Consider the following 9,745-nt stretch of genomic DNA (forward strand, 5'->3'; position numbering starts at 1 on the left):
CCACCTGTTACCGAAACCCCACCTGTAACCGAACCTCCACAAACCGAAACCCATACACCACCACCACCCGAAACTCATCCCCCACCCACTCAACTTGAACCAACTAAACCAATAACACCCCCAACTTCACCACTACCTCAATCTCCAGAAGACGCCTCCGACGGCGATGATCAATACCTTGGTGGTGATCACATGAACTATGATTCGGTCTATTATAGTCCGTTTCAAGTTCAAAGTGATGAGGAGGATGATGCTCCAGTGACAAAGAAGCATCTTCGCGAGCTTAACGAGAAGGTTGCTCAACTTCTCGCCTCCTCTTCCAACCAGCAGTCCTCTTTATCTGAAGCCGCACTTCAGAAGATAGTTGATGCCTTCTCCAAGGCTCAACATGATTCAATGGCCTCAGCAACTGCTGCGATAGACGCCTCCACCCGAGCTTGTGAGGCTGCGACCGAAAAAGTCGATAAACTATTCCATGACGCTACAATCCTGCTGCAGTCTATGCAGGAAAGCGCCGAAGCCACCAAAACAACTCTGGAACCACTTGTTAATCAATTGGCCCAGTTTGTAAAGATGGAGTTATCCTCGTTCGCTACCCTCAGACAAAACCTTAGCGACGACAACTCGGCACTCCGTGCCTCCATCGATGCCCGCTTGGCAAAGCTTCAAGAGGATCTTGCGGCTGAAAATTCACTGATGGACGTCCTGGCGAGTAAGACTACTGCCCTCAAGGTCAAGAGCACCCAACTTTCCAACTCCGAACAACAATTGGAGGCTCTTCGATCCGAGAGGGAAATCATCAAGACGTGTGTTTCGGATGTCCACGCCGCTCTATCCAACATCCTGGAAGCACACGACCCCATCCTCAATCACTCAGTGAGACGCACTCTCGCTGAGAAACTCTCTCCGGCCATGGCCCTCTTGAGTAAAATTGAAGGCCTACCCAGTTTCGTGTCCATTCCGAAACAAGGGGGAGATGAGAAGAAAGGATCGAAACCCCCTCCTTCCTCCAAAGCTACTCACACAACTGAACCACCCCCAACTGGTCATGCCTCGGGTTCGGGTGTGAAGAACAAAGGCAAAAACATAGCAGAGGGAGGAGATGACGATGAAGATGAAGATGAAGACAAGGAGACTATTGCGGACATGTTAAAGAGAAAGAACAGTCGCAATACTGATGACGATGTCAGTCGTGTGGCACGTGAAGCTGAAGAAGCCGAACGTAAACAAAAAGAAGCCAACGATCTCCTTGAGAGCCGAAAGCTGCTCTTCCCTGCCTGGACCAGGGATCGTCTGATAAAAGAAGCCATAGAGACTCCAAGCATACTATGGCTCGAGCCGGTGATATCGTTCGACTGCATCAACTCGGTCGATTCGCAATTTGATATGCCGCTGACTCGAAAGGCGTTCATCTTCCACGCCTTCTCCAACATTTTCGAAGTCCCGCATCCGAACGATGAGCTTGACAGGGAGCTCATTGACTTCTACCTGGAGGCCGCTCGCCCTCAATACCTTACATGGAGCGCCCAGAAGATTGTCAATGTTCGGGTGATGAAGCCGTTTGCTGTGGGGAGATTCACAAATGTAAAGTTCAAGCTTATCCGAGGATCTGCAAGAACTGCTCACATGATCTCTCTGGCGGATCTGCCCAATCTGAACCCTCATGATTGGATAGTCTTGTACAACATCTTGCTGACAAACGATGCCGAATATGGTCCCATCTTAGACCATGTCAAAAGGATGCTGGCATGCTATATCATGGAGGTGGCCCTAATGGATCAGGAGGTTGCCACAGTGTTTAAGAAGAAACCGAAAGTCAAGCCTGTGGGATCGGCCAGTGATCTAAACACGATGAAAATGGGCAAGATAGATTCGAGGCGAAACTCTGTGATGTTCAACAGAGCCGAAGGACAGAAATGTCTGTTCGCGTTAGCTGACAAGCACCTCTACACCACTACCTGCTTGGAACACGTCCTATCAATCGTCAAGCGGTGTAAGGACAATTCGGCTGATGACATCAAGTACTTTGAAGATATGATCAATTGGTACATCCGGTTTAGACAGACCATCCTTTCCATAACCAAGTGTCTGTTTAGTACCGTGAAGAAGAAGGTACCAGCCTCAGCCGCCGGCCCAAGTAAGAAGTGAAGGTCTCGCTCCAAATTGACGCAAAGGGGGAGATTGTTGGCTGAAGTTCTGTTTTATGTTGCGTCTTTTGGGCTCGTAGATTAGCCTTTTATTCTTCGGTTTGGTCCTGTCCAACTGAGAGCCTTTTATGTATTGTATATAAGTTATTGCTTGCATGCATATTAGGTTAAGATTCAAGATTACAGTTTGTACATTCAAGAGTTCTACGATATTGCTTTCTTGTAATCTCCCAATCCTTTACAGTTGATGTTCTTAATCGAGCTCTTCTAAGGATTTTATTTAATCATTCAACACGATTGATTCAAGCTGCTGTGTTCTTAATATTGTTCTCTGGTTTGCTATTATTATTGCGTTCTTGCTGTTTCTTACACTTATACTTGTTCAAGATCTAATCGATCTTCATAGATTAAAAGTTGTTTTAATCCTATCACTCCATCTTCAATTGACTTTAGACATGGGAACAACTCATCCATGTCTTGGGCGTCAAGATATCGTGTGGTATAGCTCCAATTATAAGGGAAAAACTCTTGGGAATGCTTGAAAAATGATCTTCCAAAGAAAAGAACCAATGCCCGTATCAAATGTGGTCAAATTGCGAACTTGAAAATAGAATTAACGAGTGACTCGTTGAGTAGATATGCTAACTCGCCGATTTGTAGCGTGACTGGCAGAAAAATCATGAAATTTCACATGGACTCGTCGAGTCCATAAGATGCACTCGGTGAGTAGACCGTTGTGGGGAAAAATTTGTGTTCTGCCCAGATCCGTTTCTGATGTATGGGGGTAATATAAACTAATACGTTCCCCCATTTTTCCTCAATAAATAAATACTCTATAACTCTCTTCATTACCGGACTCAACCTTGGACTCAAAAACTTCTATTCTCTCGTCTAGACTCGACTCTTCACGCTATATTCTCTTACGCTCTACACTCTTTCACTTCACTCTTTTATCCAAATTCTGAAAATACCAAAGGCAAACATACATAATAAAAATGAAAAACAACCAATCCTAAAAATTACTAAATGCTAAAAACAACCCAAAACAAATAAAACAAACCAAAAAAAATGAAAAGTGTCTTAAAAGCAACCACTCAATCAAAGAAAAATAAAAGGATAAATCAATCTTCATCTCCCACCTCACTATCACCAACACCGCTTCCTCTGGCTTCGCTCCATCTTTGGCTCACTCTCTCGTCCGAACTCCATACATATGGATACTCGGGCCCGAGGATTGGTGCAAGATGCAATTGATCAAATAAATGCCCAAATGAACCATGATAATAGTTCATGCTCCGACCAAGATCATCTTGATACCTCCTCAATTCCACGTTGTACCAATCCATTGATAGTTCATCATCCACCGGAATTACTGCTGGATCTTCTCGAACCAGCTCATGCCTTGGTCGGACCCGCCAACCCGGTTACTCGGGCTCTAATACCGCATCATCATTAGGGAGGCAATGTGGCCACCACCATAATCCTCTATGATCCTCGCCCTCCTACGTAACGTGATACTAAAAGGAGGTGTGGGTACCATTGTCAAATAGTTACCGGCCCCTTGCTCCAATATACATAATGTCCTAGCCAATCGAGTTACGAACATCCCTCTATTGATCTTAGAAGTGACTCTTTCCTTGACCGCCCCTTCCCCTAAGTATCTAGCCAAGCAATAAGGAACGTTGCAAAATGTGTTAGGAGTGATAATGCTCCACAAATAGAAGATGTCGAGGGTCGGAACCTTGTTATCATCCTTACGCATGTTGATGGTGCTTGCGACAAGGCGGTGGATCAAACATTGGATGGGAGCACGGATACTCCCTTCTTGAGCGGAAGATGGTATATAAACCCGGTTAGCAATAGTGTTCCACCAAGTAGAAGAAACCACTCCCTCGGGTAGATCTCTATGGTAGTTCTCCAAAAATACCCCAAAAACTTCGGACATTACCACGGATTGGTCATATATTCCTAGCCTCCATCCAAGCTCGGCCATGCTACATTGGTGAATTTCCCCGCCAAGATAGAAAGTAAGGACACCGGGATTGTAGTACTCGCTACCACCTCGGAAAGAGACGGTTGATAAAAATTCCCAGCACAACTCTTGGTATAGTGGTTCCTGAATTCTAAAAAGTTGGTTCCTCCAATCACATGTAACAGTCCCCCCATTATGCATAAAGGTCTTGACCAAGTACGGGGTCAATTCTTCCTCCAATCCTGACTGGCCAATCCAATGCAATCAATCTCATTGGGCACATAGATCTCTTTCCTCATGAATGTCTCCAATTTCTTCTTGGCTTGGACTAGTGATGATTTGGATGTGATTTGAGGAAAAATTAACCACAGGTTGTCCCCATTTCCGCTTCCACGAGAGCTTTGGCCCCTCCTTGACATTTTCTCTGCAAAACTTAACCCAAAACACAAAAACAAAACACATAAAAATTAAAACTGTAAAAATTATGTGTCATTGCAACATGGACTCGTTGAGTCCACGAACCGACTCGGCGAGTAGCATGAACAGTTCATCGTGATTCTCAGTTCTGATTTGGATCACATCATTCATCAAAAATCCAAATTTGTTCCAGGGGTTTGTTCAGGGATGTCTATTAAACATTAATTCATAAGAAATTTTAACTATAACAACCTAATTCATCCAAAATCGAAACCCTATAAACTCAAGTCAAGTTCAAAATCGGGATTTCCAAAAATTAGGGACATTATTCTACCAAAGATTGGAACTTTAACAAGATTAGGAGTAAAAGATATTACCTTTTGATGGGATTTTGAAAATAATGCAAGAAATTGAAGATAAATTCTTGAGAGAGTCGTTTTGCTCGTCGAGTGCTATTGTGGTTGTGAATGATAATCAAGTTTACCAATTAGGGTAAAAACCCTAATTTCACAGAATAGTAAAAAAAATTCGATTTAATCGTGGACTCGCCGAGTAGATACGTGATTCTGAAAATGAAATTGGGATTTTTCAAATGGATTCACCGAGTAAGACTTCGGACTCGTCGAGTCTTAGGATCTGTTTAAAAAATTTTGAAAAATTTTGTGTTCTTTAAATTTTATGCCACTGTACCCCACACTCAAGCTTTGGTTGCCCTCAAACAATCATTTTAAACAAAGAAGAAGATTGAGATAGATAAATCCTAAGAAAAACCAATAAAAGACGAAAAATAAAATGAAAAAGAAAAGTAAAAACGAAAACAAACTCTAAGATCGGTTTGCCTCTCGTAAGCACTTCTTTTTTAAGAGTCGTTAGCTGGACTCCTACCCGCTCTACGTTTCAGCGGCTTCCTCCATCGCGAATTCCTGCTTAATCCTTTGGGCTTTATACTTTGTTTTGTAAGCATGGATTTTTCTCTTATACGCCTTCTTCAACTCCTCCTTTCTCCTTTTGGTATCATTTCCTTCAGATTTATGCTTTATCCCTTTACCACACTTCTTCTTTCTTTCTTCTACCATGTGCCCCATCATGTCCATTCCTCCTTTATCTACCTCGGTCTCCTTTTCAGTCATCATCTCAGCATCACTCGAGGTGAGGTATTCTTTCTCACTTTCTTCATATGCTTGAGAATCCGGTGCTTTAAAAGTGAATACTTCAAAAGTAGTAAAAGCTGAAGCGCGAGGTTTTGTTCTTGTGGTTAGCTTATCTCCTTTTTCTTCTTGATTAATTGTGTGCAATCTAATACAAGATTTATACTCCTTATTTTTCAAATCTGCAACACCCTTTTCATCTTCCAGCCATTCCTTATTATCAACTTGAATTGCTTCCTCATTTTTCAAATTCTTTTCATCAAGTGTTGAGTTTATTTCTTCAAAGTTGTCCTCAACTCCTTCAAGTAACCTTTCCAGTTCCCTTAAATCACTTTGAGCATCAAACTCTTCATCTAATGAATATTGCTTTTAATTATCTTCTTCCAAAAGTGCTAACTCTTTCTCTAGAAATTCATCACCTAATTCCATTGATGAAGTCTTATCTTCAAACGATTTTTCATGCTCCTTTTCTTGAATAGTGACAAAAGTAACCGAATTATCCCCCACCCGAAGTGTAAGTGTTGATTCCTACATATCATCTAAGGCACATGTTGTGTTCAAGAATGGTCTTCCAAGGATGATTGGAATCTTGGGGTCTTCTTCCATGCCCACAACTACGAAGTCAACAAGGAACACCAACTTATCCACCTTGATTAAAAGATCTTCACATACTCCTTTCAGATGGATCATCGTTTTATCAGCTAGATGGATGGTCATGTGGATAGGTTTAAGTTCTAGAAGGTTCAACTTTTTGAATAAAGAGTATGGCATAATATTGATACTAGCCCCTGAATCAGCTAATGCTTGAGTAGTAACCAAATTCCCAAATTGGCAGGGTATGGTGAAGCTTCCCGGATCACCCATCTTTTCTGGTAGTTTATCGAACACTATTTTTGATACTTCTTCCATGTTCTTTCTATTTGTGAGGATCTCTTTAAGAAAGGATGCATACTTTGGCGTGTGAAGGAGTGTTTCAACAAATGGATTGTTCACTTGAAGTGTCCTTAGATGATCCATGATCTTCTTACACTCTTGAATCTGCTTATTCTGAATGGCTTAGCCTGACAATGGTAATCGTGGCGGATATGGCTTTAAATAAGACGTATTTTTACTGGTAGGCTGCGAACTCGTCGAGTCCGTGTTATGTAATTATCGAGTCTATGTCACAGTTTGCAATTCTAGACTTGTTTCTTCATCTTCAAGCTCCACTTTTGCTTCCACTTCCTGGATTGGCTTCAAAGGAGAAAAATTATTTTCAGAGCTTGTTGTTATCACATTCACATGTGCTATTCTCGGGTTCTTTATGGGATTACTTGGAAGTTCACTCGTCGCTCTTTGGTTGACTTGTTGTGCAAGTTGGCCTAATTGTTTCTCAATATTAAGAACAGAGGCTTGCTGGTTTCTCATTAAAGCTTGTTGCTCTTTCATCATGAGTTCTTGTTCTCGTATTGTAGATCAGTTTTGTTGTGTCTTTTCTCGGACGCAACTGCAAGTCTTGTGATAATATATTCAAATTCTGGCTTCTTCTCTTGCACTGGTTCCTCTTTTTGGAAGAAACCTCTTGTCTTCATTTTATATTTCTCCTCCTTATTCTTTTTGTACTAATCATAAGGTAGTCATTCTTTCCTTGGTTTTGGCCAATCTTCATCGTATTTATCGCCACTCGAGTAATATACTTGCGCTTTCCGGTCCCATTTTCATCATGATCGCAGTCCTTTGTAAGGTGAGGCCCGCTATAATTTTCACACCCCACTCTAATGGCATGGATGGATTAGTCCATCCATCTTAGTCATCCTTCGCTCCATATTCTCCAATTTGGCCATCACAGCTGCCATGCTATCATTCATAGAGTTCACCATCCCTCGAGTCGAGTCATGTCTTGGATTATGATATTCTCTAGAGTGTTTAGAGAATTCTTCAATGGGTCTTTTAACTTCAGCCAAATTTTTCTTCGTTAATGGGCCTTGAGATTCAAGCAGTTGTCTAGTGGTGACATTCACTCCATCATAGAAGGTTGACACTTCTTGTTGCATATTAAGGGCATTTTGTGTTCAATTCCTTAGTAGACCTTTGTAGCGCTCCCATGCTTTTAATAAAAACTCTCCTGCTTGTTGCTTAAAATTAGCAATGGCCTTCTTGAGTTTAGCAATTTTAGATGGTGGGAAAAATTGTTCCAGGAACTCCTTACGCATCTTAGCCCATGTAGTAATCTCTCCCAGTGGTAGTGCTTTTAGCCAATCCATTAAGAGCCCCTTTAAAAGTAACAAGGAGCATCCTCAATAACACCGTCTCTCTAGGTACATTTGGAATGTTGAAGTAGTCGGCGATGTCATTAACTTCATCAAGATGCTTGTATGTATCTTCATAATCCTTTCTGGTGAAAGGAATCCCCTTCAATGCAGTAAGGATGTGCCCCTTAAGTTCAAACGTGGCAGTGACGCGTATGGCGGGTTGCACAAGCCTCGGACCGGTGTCGTCTCGAATCCTCTTTTTGTATGCCTCCATCGAGAGGTTGGCAATGTCGGCCATGGTTTTGTCGAGTTCTTCTTCGTGATCAGTTTCTTCAAAATCGGTAACACTTTCCTCCTTCTCGGTCTCGTACTCGGTGTCTTCTTTCGTGTTGCTGGATTCCCCTACTTTCTTTCCCTTCTTCTTGCCAAAAACCGATCTAAAATTCTTAAAAGGCGACTTCTTTGGAGTATCTTCTTCGGTATTGTCCTTGTTCTTGTGAAACAATGATTCCGGCTTTTCAAGTGGTGGAATCAAGGATGAATTTGATCCACAGGTCATAAACAATATGCAAGAGACATAAAAACACGTGTAAAAAGAACAAAATAAACTGGAAAACGAAACTGGAAAATTGCCTTGGACTCGTCGAGTAAGTGTGAATGGACTCGGCGAGTTCAAGGGTAAAACAGAAAACATTTAAAGTGAAATTTCTAAAAGAAAAGACACCAAAACTTAAATCTAATTAAAACTTTTCCTAAATCAGTAACTTTGTGCAAGAAAATCTTACACAAAGGATCGATAACACTAGCAATTAAAATTAATTTTAGAACGGTTCCCCGGCAACGACGCCAAAAACTTGATGTGTGTGGAATGCACTAGTTTTAATCCTACATTTTAAATATAAATTAGACACACAAAAGGCAGTGAACCTGTCGATTGGTGGTATAGTTTATCAAGTAGGGTATCGAACACAAGGAACGACAATTAAGTTAATTACTAGTATTATCTAAAAGCAAGCAATAAAAGAAAAGGTTTTCTCTAGTTTTGCAAAACTAGAAACTTAAGTACTTAACTAATACTCAACTAAGCAACTAACAGTTAAGCAAATGAAAATCAACTAAATTCAATAATGGGAAAGACTTATGTTTAGGTTTTGAATCGTTTATTCCTATGGTTGATTTTATGACAAGTGCAATGGATTAATTAGCATTGGCTACTGATTAGTGTGATTAGTTTCATGTTTGCTATTACTAATCCTTAGAAAACAAATCAAGTTAAGCAGTGATCAAGTGATTAAACTAATTAATTTCCTAGTTTATTGATTATGGTTAAGTAAGACTTATAGTAGCTAATCAAATTGCTAATTCAATTAACCTCTTGTTGATGGCTCGTCACACAAGCTCACACATTTATTTACATATTTTCTAGTTAACCCTAGTTTCACGTTCGCTATTCCTAGGCATATAACAATGTCTTCACACAAATCATATGAGATTAGCAATTAAGAGATCTTCATGCAACTTAATATGTTGGTTAATTAACAGAAAATAGTTGTAATTAACACATAAGGTTCTTTAACAAGCTTAACAAAACAAAATCACCAAACTAAATTAATCCAATCATAAAATCAAACCATATTCATAAAGTCATTTGTCCTAAACAAAAGTTATGAGTTTTTAGCTCATAATTAAAGCAGAAAACAACTCAAAAACGAAATCAATTAATGCAAACATAGTTTAAACAAAAGATTAGGTAAAGAGTACATTGGAATTGCCTTGATCTCCCCAAAATCGAATGATTAGACTCGATCTTCAAGTTCCAGAGCTCTAGCA

General features: G+C 40.6%; 1 non-coding gene across 1 annotated transcript; it reads left to right on the forward strand.

The window, feature by feature from the left end:
• Positions 1 to 7,721: 7,721 nt before the first annotated feature.
• LOC145049012 (small nucleolar RNA R71) lies at positions 7,722 to 7,828 on the forward strand. The gene has a single exon (XR_013683134.1). It is a non-coding gene; the product is annotated as a small nucleolar RNA R71 (small nucleolar RNA).
• The last annotated feature ends 1,917 nt before the right edge of the window (positions 7,829 to 9,745 follow it).

Source organism: Lactuca serriola, chromosome 4 (assembly GCF_051521515.1).
Source record: "Lactuca serriola cultivar US96UC23 chromosome 4, Lser_US96UC23_V15, whole genome shotgun sequence".
Classification (NCBI taxonomy): domain Eukaryota; kingdom Viridiplantae; phylum Streptophyta; class Magnoliopsida; order Asterales; family Asteraceae; genus Lactuca; species Lactuca serriola.